Source organism: Entelurus aequoreus, linkage group LG01, assembly GCF_033978785.1.
Source record: "Entelurus aequoreus isolate RoL-2023_Sb linkage group LG01, RoL_Eaeq_v1.1, whole genome shotgun sequence".
Classification (NCBI taxonomy): Eukaryota; Metazoa; Chordata; class Actinopteri; order Syngnathiformes; family Syngnathidae; genus Entelurus; species Entelurus aequoreus.
In genome coordinates, this window is record NC_084731.1 from 31,812,386 (window position 1) to 31,825,086 (window position 12,701).

General features: G+C 39.6%; 1 protein-coding gene across 1 annotated transcript in view; it reads left to right on the forward strand.

Annotated features, from left to right (window-relative positions):
• cdk4 (cyclin dependent kinase 4) overlaps positions 1-6,008 on the forward strand; it is a 28,894-nt gene extending 22,886 nt beyond the window's left edge. Inside the window, exon 9 of the mRNA XM_062047818.1 lies at positions 5,805-6,008. The gene's annotated coding sequence lies outside the window, so the exon portion shown is untranslated. The remainder of the gene's footprint in view (positions 1-5,804) is intronic.
• The last annotated feature ends 6,693 nt before the right edge of the window (positions 6,009-12,701 follow it).

The following is a 12,701-nucleotide window of genomic DNA, read 5'->3' on the forward strand; positions in this document are numbered from 1 at the left end:
ACTGCAGTCTAAACGGAAATGCGACCTGATTGCGACTTTAACCTCCTCTTTGGGCGAGCTACGTCATTTGTGTGCGCTGTACGACCACTTTGCTTTTTTTCAACTATTTTCTTCCTCGTACTGCAGTTGTTTTTCATCATCAAGTGTCTATCGAGTTACTTTGCTGTCGCATAAAAGAAATTATACCTTTTAAGTTCCGATTTAAATATCAAATGAAAGATATAATAAAATAATCACTTAATTGTAGCGCCAGTGACTCAACTCATCTACAATTACACAGATCAACTTCCAGTCAACTTTCTTTGTTTTTGCTTTATCAAACTGCCCATGCAAGTGACGTTGAGGCCACATTGGGGCCTGTGCGCATTTATAGCGGAGGCTGATAAAGATCACAATTACACAGTTAGCTGTTTGGGCCACTTTGGCCTGCAGTGTAAACAAAGTCTAATATCTGTCGGACTCAGTATGCGAGCACTATAAACTACAACATTGCTGAGGGGTGGTGACGCAGTCGAAGAGGGCCTCGCCTGGACGTGGACTTTGGCCCTTAAAAAAGACTGCCCACAAAACGGCGTGTAGGTAGGTGGGTCTTTATTGTCATTGCACAAGTACAATGAAACTTTGTTTTCAGCACAAACCCGTTCAAGATTAGACAAACAATTTACAGGGTTACAGAACAGGAACGCTGATGGGTCGCCGCAAGGCGCCCCGTAAAAGGTGGGAAAAAGGTAAACGCTGGGGGAGGATGAGTAAAAAAATACAATTGAGACTGGGCTCCTGAGGGGGGTCCAGTCTGGAGTGGGGGGAAAAAACTCCATAGTAAAGCACATATACATATTACAACATACAACTCGAGACTAGCAACAGACGGGAGGGAGTGGGGGCTACGGTATTCTAAAGAAACAGTCAGAAAGCGGCTTAAAGGCGGTCTGTAAAACAAAATCTACGCACAGTTTTGACCAAAGTACCACCGTTACATGTTATGTTGACCACAAGGAAGTGTTTTAGGCCATGTCCACAGGAACACAGATACTTAATAAACGCATACCGATACTAATCTCTGCGTCTGTCCACACGCAGAAGCATACTTTTGTCTTTAAAAACAGAGACTTTTGCAAACGCTGGGAAAAGTGTAGAGATCCAAAACTCTCCGCTTAGCGTATGCGTGTACGCGGCACAAACGGAGACTTGTGAGGACGTCACGGTTGTGTGCTGTCATTTCCAAGTCTTGCTGGCTTTAAACACACTACTATAAGATGACTTACTGTATGTTTGAATGTGAACATGCTGCTATTTTCACTCAACAATAATAAAAAAGACACATCAAAATGGGCTTTGCGACACTCCTGCCGGCGCTAATGACAGTCAGCTGTTTTGGATATGATCGCTGTGGAACCTCCACCTGATGGGACAACTATGACAAGCAAGCCTTTTTGCTCTGTGTCATAAGAAAGGTGCAACATTATCTTGTGTTTTTAGTCCTTGTTGAACGACAAATCATGAAGTTAACTTACGTGTCTTGCTTCCATTTTTAAAAAATATATATATTTTACTGAATTTTACAGTTCAAATCACAATTAACAGTCATACTTTGCTCACACAAACCCTTCATACAAACACACATCCACTCATACACACTCGCATGCACACTTGAGGAGAGAGGTGCACTTGAACTTTAACAACTCAAGGTTTACAGTATAAACATTATTAGAAAAAATACCCAGATATTGTATATATATCCATCCATCCTGCTCTGGCTCAGGATCAGCAGGCTATCCAGACCATAGCAAGATGGATGAATATTCCTCGGCATCAAGGATCCTCAGGAAGTGATCACAAGATCACCTCCCGAGGACCTCTCCATCGTTCACACTTAAAAGAGAAAAGGAAAGTCACAGGGCTTGATCACATGCAAAACAACACAAAATAAAAAAATCACACAAACAAAAAAAAACAAAAAAATAAGCAAGTAAACCGTGACAAGACCATGTCAAAAGTAACAAAAACCAAAAAAAAAATAAAAATAAAATAAAGATGGAGCTCGCGCGTAAAAAGCGACCAAGCAACTAAAAAAAAAACATAATGTAGCGTCCTCCGTGTAGTGTGTACTGATGTTAAAAACAATATACACTTCATTACACATGTACCATATCACTATATCCATGATTAAATGCTTTATAATTCCCTTAAACATGCAAAATGGTTTCTTTGGCTCTGTAGTGCATGCTGATTTTAGAAATAATATAGACTTCACTGCACATGTAATATATCACCATGTTGCTAAACACGTTATAATTCTATGAGTGTTGGGTTTCAGCAGCACAAGCGTGCTTTTGCTCTTTAATAATGTTCCCAGGGCTCTGTGTACGTGCATTGTCATTGTACATCTAAAGTCGTTCAAAATAAACATAATAGGAAGTGTAATGCCACCAAGTCAGATATTGCTGCTTTTTTCAGGCTTCTGATTGGACAAAACGTGCATGACAGCAGGTGTATGCCTTTGTGTGTCGACATAGACCGTTTTGAAACTACGCGTGTGTGGATGGAGATTGTTTTAACGCCAAATATGTGTTTTTGAAACTCTCCGTGTTCGTGTGCACATGGCCTTAAATGTAGACGAAAAATCACAATATGGCCGCTTTTAGGGGTGTTTTGAGATAAGAGCTCTCTCTCGGCTAAGTGTTATGCTTTAAATTGCACGCAACAACTTGAGTTACAAGCATCCCCGCAGTCTGTTGGTGTGGCGAATGTCACAGTGAACCACATAACATCCGGTCTTACTCTCTAGCATTGCAACACATCAATCATCAATCATCAATCAATGTTTATTTATATAGCCCTAAATCACAAGTGTCTCAAAGGGCTGTACAAGCCACAACGACATCCTCGGTACAGAGCCCACATACGGGCAAGGAAAAACTCACCCCAGTGGGACGTCGGTGAATGACTATGAGAAACCTTGGAGAGGACCGCATATGTGGGTAACCCCCCCCCTCTAGGGGAGACCGAAAGCAACGGATGTCGAGTGGGTCTGACATAACATTGTGAAAGTCCAGTCCACAGTGGATCCAACACATCAGCGGGAGTCCAGTCCACAGCGGGGCCAACAGGAAACCATCCCGAGCGGAGACGGGTCAGCAGCGCAGAGATGTCCCCAACCGATGCACAGGCTAGTGGTCCACCCGGGGTCCCGGCTCTGGACAGCCAGCACTTCATCCATGGCCACCGGACCTATGCAACTCCCCCTCGCAAGGGACAGGGGAGAAGAGGAGAGAAGAAAAGAAACGGCAGATCAACTGGTCTAAAAAAGGGGGGGTCTATTTAAAGGCTAGATTATACAAATGAGTTTTAAGATGGGACTTAAATGCTTCTACTGAGGTAGCATCTCTAACTGTTACCGGGAGGGCATTCCAGAGTACTGGAGCCCGAATAGAAAACGCTCTATAGCCCGCAGACTTTTTTTTGGCTCTGGGAATCACTAATAAGCCGGAGTTCTTTGAACGCAGATTTCTTGTCGGGACATATGGTACAATACAATCGGCGAGATAGGCTGGAGCTAAACCGTGTAATATTTTATACGTAAGTAGTAAAACCTTAAAGTCGCATCTTAAGTGCACAGGAAGCCAGTGCAAGTGAGCCAGTATAGGCGTAATATGATCAAACTTTCTTGTTTTTGTCAAAAGCCTTGCAGCCGCATTTTGTACCAACTGTAATCTTTTAATGCTAGACATAGGGAGGCCCGAAAATAATACGTTACAGTAATCGAGACGAGACGTAACGAACGCATGAATAATGATCTCAGCGTCGCTAGTGGACAAGATGGAACGAATTTTAGCGATATTACGGAGATGAAAGAAGGCCGTTTTAGTAACACTCTTAATGTGTGACTCAAACGAGAGAGTTGGGTCGAAGATAATACCCAGATTCTTTACCGAGTCTCCTTGTTTAATTGTTTGGTTGTCAAATGTTAAGGTGGTATTATTAAATAGATGTTGGTGTTGAGCAGGACCGATAATCAGCATTTCCGTTTTCTTAGCGTTGAGTTGCAAAAAGTTAGCGGACATCCATTGTTTAATTTCATTAAGACACGCCTCCAGCTGACTACAGTCCGGCGTGTTGGTCAGCTTTAGGGGCATGTAGAGTTGAGTGTCATCAGCATAACAGTGAAAGCTAACACCGTACTTGCGTATGATGTCACCCAGCGGCAGCATGTAAATACTAAAGAGTGCAGGGCCAAGAACCGAACCCTGGGGAACTCCGCACGTTACCTTGACATAGTCCGAGGTCACATTGTTATGGGAGACGCACTGCATCCTGTCAGTAAGATAAGAGTTAAACCAAGACAAGGCTAAGTCTGACATACCAATACGTGTTTTGATACGCTCTAATAAAATATTATGATCGACGGTATCGAAAGCGGCGCTAAGATCAAGAAGCAGCAACATAGATGACGCATCAGAATCCATCGTTAGCAATAGATCATTAGTCATTTTTGCGAGGGCTGTCTCCGTAGAGTGATTTGCCCTGAAACCGGATTGAAAAGGTTCACAGAGATTGTTAGTCACTAAGTGTTCATTTAGCTGCTGTGCAACAGTTTTTTCGAGAATTTTGGAAATAAACGGAAGGTGGGAGACCGGTCGGTAGTTTACCATGAGGTCAGGATCGAGGTTAGGTCTTTTGAGCAGAGGATGAATAACCGCTTTTTTGAATGCTAGGGGAACAGTGCCGGAGGAAAGTGATAAGTTTATAATATTTAACACTGATGGACCTAATAATACAAACAGTTCCTTGATAAGTTTCCCAGGAAGTGGGTCAAGTAAACATGTTGTTTGTTTTATCCCACTTACACGCTGTAATAATTCCTCTAATGTTATTTCATCAAAAATAGAGAGACTATTTTGGAGGGCAGTGTCCGTCGTATATACAGTCGTATTTGTGTTAATAGAGCCCAGTTGTAGCTGGGATGCGTTGTCTTTAATCTCCTTTCTAATGAGTTCAATTTTCTTATTAAAGAAATTCATAAAATCATCTGCCGAGTGGGTGGAGCTACTGGGAGGAGTCCCTTGTTGGGTTAGCGATGCTACTGTACTAAACAGAAATTTAGGATCGTTTTTGTTGAGGCGGATGAGATTTGAGTAGTATTTAGCTTTAGCTAAGGTAAGCATGCGTTTATAAGTTATTAAACTATCACTCCATGCTTGATGGAAAACCTCAAGTTTAGTCGCGCGCCATTTGCGTTCCAGTTTTCTACATGATAATTTATGAGCTCTAATTTCTTCTGTAAACCATGGGGTGCGCCTTTTAGGGGCCCTTTTTTGCTTTAGCGGTGCTATACTATCAATAATTTCGCGCAAGGCATCGCACATACATTTGTATTCCAACCATTGGAATGAAGAAAGTGAGTGTGAAGGACAGTGCTAGAAAAAAAAGAAGCAACGTTGATTTAAAATACAAATGTTTTGAGTTGGGAGCTCCGTCACAGAATCAATTAAGTTCGAAAGTTAAGGTACGACTGTAGTCAGAAGCAGATCCGTCTGGCCCCAGGAAAAACCCATAATTCTATGCCATCTGAGCAAGTGAGCACGATAACTAGAGCTCTCGCAAGATTAAAACGTGACAATATCTGTCATTTAGGGAAAAGCGGTCTGGAGGGCATAACGCACACACAGTTTTTTTTTGTTTTTTTTTAATAGAAGCATATCCGTCTGGCTGTGTGTGAGAGATTGGAACCCCACTTAAGTGCTTTGCGCACACTACAAACCGAGAACTAGCAAATAGATCTAGACGCAACATTTTTTGTGCAGGCGGTGCCACTCGACTGCACGGGCTGGTGGGTCGGGGAGTTCAGCCACCGCGTCCTGCGTATGTCCAAGCAGCTAAACTGTCAATCACGGACGCCAAGACATGTCAGAAAAGCACCTGGGACACACTGGACTGCTTCCCCAGCAGCAAGCTGCCACTGCGGCAGCTCTTATCAGCCCAGACAGAGGACAACACAGACATATCACTGATACGCTTGACAGCCGCTATATCAGATATGCAGAAAACCCCGCAAAGCTCCTCAAAGCTGTAATTATATTTACTTACGTTTTTAATCTTAATTTGTATTTGTTGAAACAAGTTAAACAGTTAAAAGCTCATGCATGCAAAGTTATGAAATACTGACACAGCCAAAAAAAAAAAAAAGTCTCCTTATCCAGACATATAACTTTTTAGTTTTCCTAAAACACAGGACACTGTCTGGAATTCTGTGTAATCTTTGGAGCGGTTGGACTCCAGAATGCTGAGAAGGCAGGCAGGGTGTTTCAAAATGGTTTATTCCCAGGATGAATAGATTTCCAGGTAACCCAAAAATATGCAGACAAAAGGCGATGGTACAAGGGGGAGAATCTAACGTACCATGAGAAACGGGGAATACAAAGAAAACTAGAGGCGACCAGGCTAGATGCGAGCAGCACAAGGTAACTAAAGTGGCCAGGAAACGCGAAACGAAGGAATAGAAAATGAATGTTAAAATCTTCTTATTCTTGTGACGCAAATATTGTGTATTGTCCTGTACGATGAGTATTGTCACACCTCTACAATATAACATAAATACTTTCCAAATGCACTGGTTTATTGATGTCACATGTTCACTTGTGTGCACCCGTTAAGACACATGTAACATCTTTTAGAGGGTGTGAGCACAGATCTTTGGTCATATACTGTAACTGTATTTGTCTTAATATTTATCAAACAAGAAATGAACGGATTGTTAGCCTGAGGCAGAATTAACAGTTAATCAGTTGATCATAATTATGAATCGTAACAAAACTGCCTAAATCATGTTCAGAGAAAAATACACATAATGACCTCAAACACCCTCAAAAGTAATTTTGAAATAAAAAAGGTTTTATTAATTACTGGGGAACTGAAAATGTGGATTTCATTAGTTTGAAGCTTATCAGCTGTTTTGTGTACGTTTCGGAAAAGTATCTGAAATCAACCTGCACTGCAACCACAAAATAAAAACACTTTTAAATGCAATACAAATCACTGACTGAAAGATTCATTTTTTGTGTTCTCTTCTTGACATTAAAGCATGTTAAAGGATTTTGGCTTTTGTTTTTAGAACTAGAATAACAGAGAAAACGGTCAAAACACAACTTCTACTTCCAATAATTACCTTACATCCATCCATCCATCCATCTTCAACCGCTTATCCGGAATCGGGTCGCGGGGACAGCAGCTCCAGCAAAGACCCCCAGACTTCCCTCTCCAGAGCAACATTTGCGACTTCCTCCTGGGGAATCCCGAAGCGTTCCCAGGCCAGAGAGGAGATGTAATCCCCCCATCTGGTCCTTGGCCTGCCGCGGGGCCTCCTCCCAGTGGGACGTGCAATTACCTTACAATAAATACAATTATTATTTAATTATAGGTGAATAGTATAATTCTATATTGCATATAAAAAATAAAAATACATTAACAAATATATATTTTTATTTTTACAGTTATTATATACAGTACATGCCAAAAGTTTAGACACACGTTCTCATTCAATGCGTTTTCTTTATTTCCATGACTATTTACATTGTAGATTGTCACTGAAGGCATCAAAACTATGAATGAACACATGTGGAGTTATGTACTTAACAAAAAAGGTGAAATAACTGAAAACATGTTTTATAATCTAGTTTCTTCAAAACAGCCACCCTTTGCCAAGAGTGTGCGAAAAAGTAATCGGAGCATTCTCTCGATGAGCTTCAGGTATGAGCTTCAAGCACACCTGTGAAGTGAAAACCATTTCAGGTGACTACCTCTTGAAGCTCATCGAGAGAATGCCAAGAGTGTGCGAAAAAGTAATCAGAGCAAAGGGTGGCTATTTTGAAGAAACTAGAATATAAAACATGTTTTCAGTTATTTCACCTTTTTTTGTTAAGTACATAACTCTACATGTGTTCATTCATAGTTTTGATGCCTTCAGTGACAATCTACGATGTAAATAGTCATGAAAATAAAGAAAACGCATTGAATGAGAAGGTGTGTCCAAACTGTTAGCCTGTACTGTATATATAATTGTAATAATTGTTTTTTGTTTAATTAAACGTTGTAGTAATTATCAAATACATTTAACCTTTTGTATAATTATGTATATTATATCTCTATTGTATATCCAGAAATTAGGGATACCCTGTAGTATTTTTATTAAGGTTTTGGAAGTGTGTTGTCTAAAGTCAAGGCTTGATGCTGGAATTTAGACAGGTTAAAATGCTTTTAGTAAGCCTTACTGGGAACACGATGTCTTGTGTTTGTAGCTTTAATGCTAATGACATCCATTTGTCCGCCTGTCTTTGACAGAGTGCGTGTCTCCAAGAAGTGCTATTGTCTACCGGTACTTAATTCACTTTGTACATATACTGTGAACTGTAAAGGAGCACTTGTCCAACATAATAAACGCCACGTCACATACAACAAAATGACATTAAGGAGTGGGGCAGGAGGACACAAATGCTTGCTTACGGTCTTCTGGGAAAGGCCAGCTGGGAGGAGACCCAGGGGTAGACCTTAGACACGCTGGAAGGACCACAGTATGTCTCTCAACTGGCCTCGGAACACCTTTGTTGCCTACTGTGACTGCACTCCTCGCAACCTGGACCGGGACAAACAGAACAAAACGAATGGATGGAGGGATGACGTCACATTTAAACAGCAACATCATGACAGGTTAGCCTATTTGTTGAAGAAAAATGAAATATGGAATTGACGAAAGGATCGTAGGCCAAGTGAGGTAGATGATAGATTTGTTTCATGTTTGGCACTCATAAACATGCTCTAGAACAGGTGTCTTCAACCTTTTCCAGGCCAAGGACCCCCAAACTGATGGAGTGATGGAGCGGAGAACCCCTGCGTATGTATCTTATAAAAAATGGTGTTATATATTCAACTCGTCAAAAAGGTACCTTGTTATTGTGCAATAATAAGATAATCAAATAATAGCAGGAGTGACGTTAATTGCTATCTGGCAACTAATGCGCTAATCGCTAGCTGGCTACAAGAGCCCTAACCACTTACTGGCAACTAGCACGCAAATCGCTCGCGGGTGACTAGCGTACTTATCGTTAGCTATAAATGCTAACATGATTATTATAATAAGTTGTTTTATGTTTTTATTTAAAAACTGCAAGGTAAAAGGTGCCAATGCCATTTATAAACAACATGACTGTGTTGGATCAATGTTAATGTGCATTCAAAAACATTTAGGTTTACATATGATACATATGAAAAAGTCCAATCAACTAAATATTTTACGACCCCCTACTTTGAGGGCTGTCAACATTAATGAGTTATCTCATGTGTTTAATCACAAAAAAATGTTTTATTAATCATGTACACACTTATATTAATCATGCTATTTATTTTGATTGTACAAGCGCTTTTAGCTTAACCAGTATACGGTCAGATCAATGCATACGTCATACATACTGTACATACCGTATTTTCCGCACTATAAGGAGCACCTTCAATGAATGGCCTATTTTAAAACTTTGTTCATATATAAGGCGCACCGCATTATAAGGCGCACCACATTATAAGGCGCATAGAATAGACGCTACAGTAGAGGCTGGGGTTACTTATGCATCCCGTAGTTGCAAGACCTGTTGTGGCTCAATATTGGTCCATATATAAGGCACACCGGATTATAAGGCGTACTGTCAGCTTTTGAGAAAATTGGAGGTTTTTAGGTGCGCCTTATAGTGCGGAAAATACGGTACATACATATGAGTGAGGAGACTTCAGCTATTGTGCGTTCTAGCAAATTTCAGTCTAAAATACCACCTTAAAGAATTTTAGAGAAAACTGTCACCAAGTTGTGTGAAAATAAATGACATGCGTTCAGTTAATAATGTTTAGAAAATGTTCCTGAATGACATTCTGACAATAAAATTGCATTTGTTTTACAAATATTGGGGTCTTTTTTTTTTTAAGCTAATTTCAATTATGCAAGCAAGTAATCACCTGTGATTAATCATGATTAATCCAAATTCCAAAATGTGATTAATCGGATTGTAAAAAATAATCTTTTGACAGCCCTCGTAAATTACTGCTCATGTCTTGTTGTGCCAAAATGTTGAGGGAATTAATATGTGAAACAGTGCCCTCTGCATCACTCCTTTTTAACCCCTCTGCAGCTAGTGCCATCAGATTACTTTTTATTCAATTTGGAAGTTACCATAAAAAAAAACACAATTTAAAGCTCAGAAAAGAAAAAAAAACATTGATTTATTTATGTATGTCCATGCCTTTTAAATTAGAAATGATTAAAAAAAAAAACTAAACTTGAGGTTGTTTATTGATAGTTTTTTTTGTGAACTCACTGTAAAACTCGGCACACTAATGTAATTACATTAATATACACATAATTATAACTTGGTACAAAAAAAAACAATATAACCATACAGATAAAGGTTGGCTTATTTGGTACTAGCTTAATGCTAACATAAAATGGATGATCCCATTGACAGGTTAATTCAATTGTGGTCGTTTTTAGCTTGTTCAAACATATTAAAAGGATTCAACAAAACAAAAATGACATTAAACAGCAAATGCATTTTGACTTCCAGGCATATAGTCAGCAAACTCTGGAAAGAGATATCACAGTTATTGTGACCAAAATGATATCATTATTATAACAGTATTGTTGTGCCCAAAACTTAATTATCCGTACACACAAATATTTTAGGCAAGTTTTATTTATATATAAAAAAAATAATTGTACAATAGACCCACAATATACTTTCCTTGGCAGAAGAAACATTAAATATTGTTCTGACTTCCTAAGAGCTACATCATTGTTAATTGAACATACAGTATATGCTTAAATATGTCCCTTGTCTTCCGTTTTAATATATGAAGGTTTTAAAGTATGTAGGCATAATTTGTTTTGTATTTATGTTAGCATTTAAGCTCGCAGCAATAAGCAGCGCTATCCGCGAGCTAGGGATTAACGGTGCTAGCTGCTAGCTAGCGACCAGCTTGCTTCTCCAGGAAATCAGCAGTATCATCAGTCTGTGAGTATAATTCAAGTGTGGCTATCAATCACAGTTTTACGATAAGTTTAATTCGGACTGACAACGCTATCCATTGGTAGTTTTACCACGATTTATCATTAATACCAGTAATTGTTACATTCCTTCAACACTCTCAACCTTTCTTACCTCAACCGCTTTACTACATGAAGAATCTACAATGAGTTTTGTACAACACAACTCTGAACAGTAAATAATTGCCGAAATATTAACAAGGTTCACCTGTTTTTGATCTTTTAGTTGTAGTCACATTGTGGTTCAAATATCGCGGCTTCAGCACGTTGCAGATATTTTTTTTAAAGCATTCTAAGATATTTTGGTCCTAAATTAAGCATTTAAAATAAAATAATGGCTAAATCAAGCCTGGGCAATTATTTTGACTCGGGGGGCCAAGTTTAGAGAAAGAAATGTGTCTGGGGGCCGGTATATCTATTTTTAGAATCACTAATACAAAACCTCACAATAATGTCTGATTTAATGCTAAAACGTTACGACAGACCGCCTGAAAAAATGGAATGGAATTTACATTTGTTTTACTGAATGAGACACCCAGAATGTACATGAAAATAAAGAATGTGGGATTTACAATATTAACTATGAACGATAAAACACTGAATATTGACAACATATGAATGTCACACACCCTCTCGATCGACATATTTTACAATCAAGCGAAACGCAACAAAAATGCAACAAACACAGCGAAATATGAACGCGATGGGTAAAAAAAAAAACACCTACAATCTGATACATCTGAGATATCACTAAGCTTTAGAACTTTGTTGTAAAAATCTTCTGCCTTGTCTGTCCCTGACACCCGCATTTCAGGCTGGCCACTCTGGAAACGCTCCCACACTGCTTGGTGCCTCGTCTGAGCCTTAATTTGCCCAGGTCTGGGCTAAATGAACTAAAAATATCATACTACAGAAGTATTGGCCACAAGAGGAGACCAAACCTTTAGTCCTCCAAATATATTGCTGGGTATTGTGGCCAAACAGCTAAATTTTTGTTTCATCTTACCACAGAACTTTCCTCCAGAAGATCTTATCTTTGTCTATGTGATGTCAGATGAAACAAAAATCGAGCTGTTTGGCCACTATACCCAGCAATATGTTTGGAGGAGAAAAGGTGAGGCCTTTAATCCCAGGAACACCGTGCCTACCGTCAAGCATGGTGGTGGTAGTATTATGCTCTGGGCCTGTTTTGCTGCCAATGGAACTGGTGCTTTACAGAGAGTAAATGGGAGAGTGAAAAATAAGGATTACCTCCAAATTCTTCAGGACAACCTAAAATAATCAGCCCGGAGGTTGGGTCTTGGGTGCAGTCGGGTGTTCCTACAGGACAATGACCCCAAACAAACGTCAAAAGTGTTAAAGGAATGGCTAAATCAGGCTGGAATTAAAGGTTTTAGAACGGCCTTCCCAAAGTCCTGACTTAAACGTGTGGACAAAGCTGAAGAAACAAGTCCATGTCAGAAAACCAACAAATTTAGCTGAACTGCACCAATTTTGTCAAGAGGACTGGTCAAAAATTCAACCAGAAGCTTGTGGATGGCTACCAAAAGCGCCTTATTGCAGTAAAACTTGCCAAGGGACATGTAACCAAATATTAACATTACTGTATGTATACTTTTGA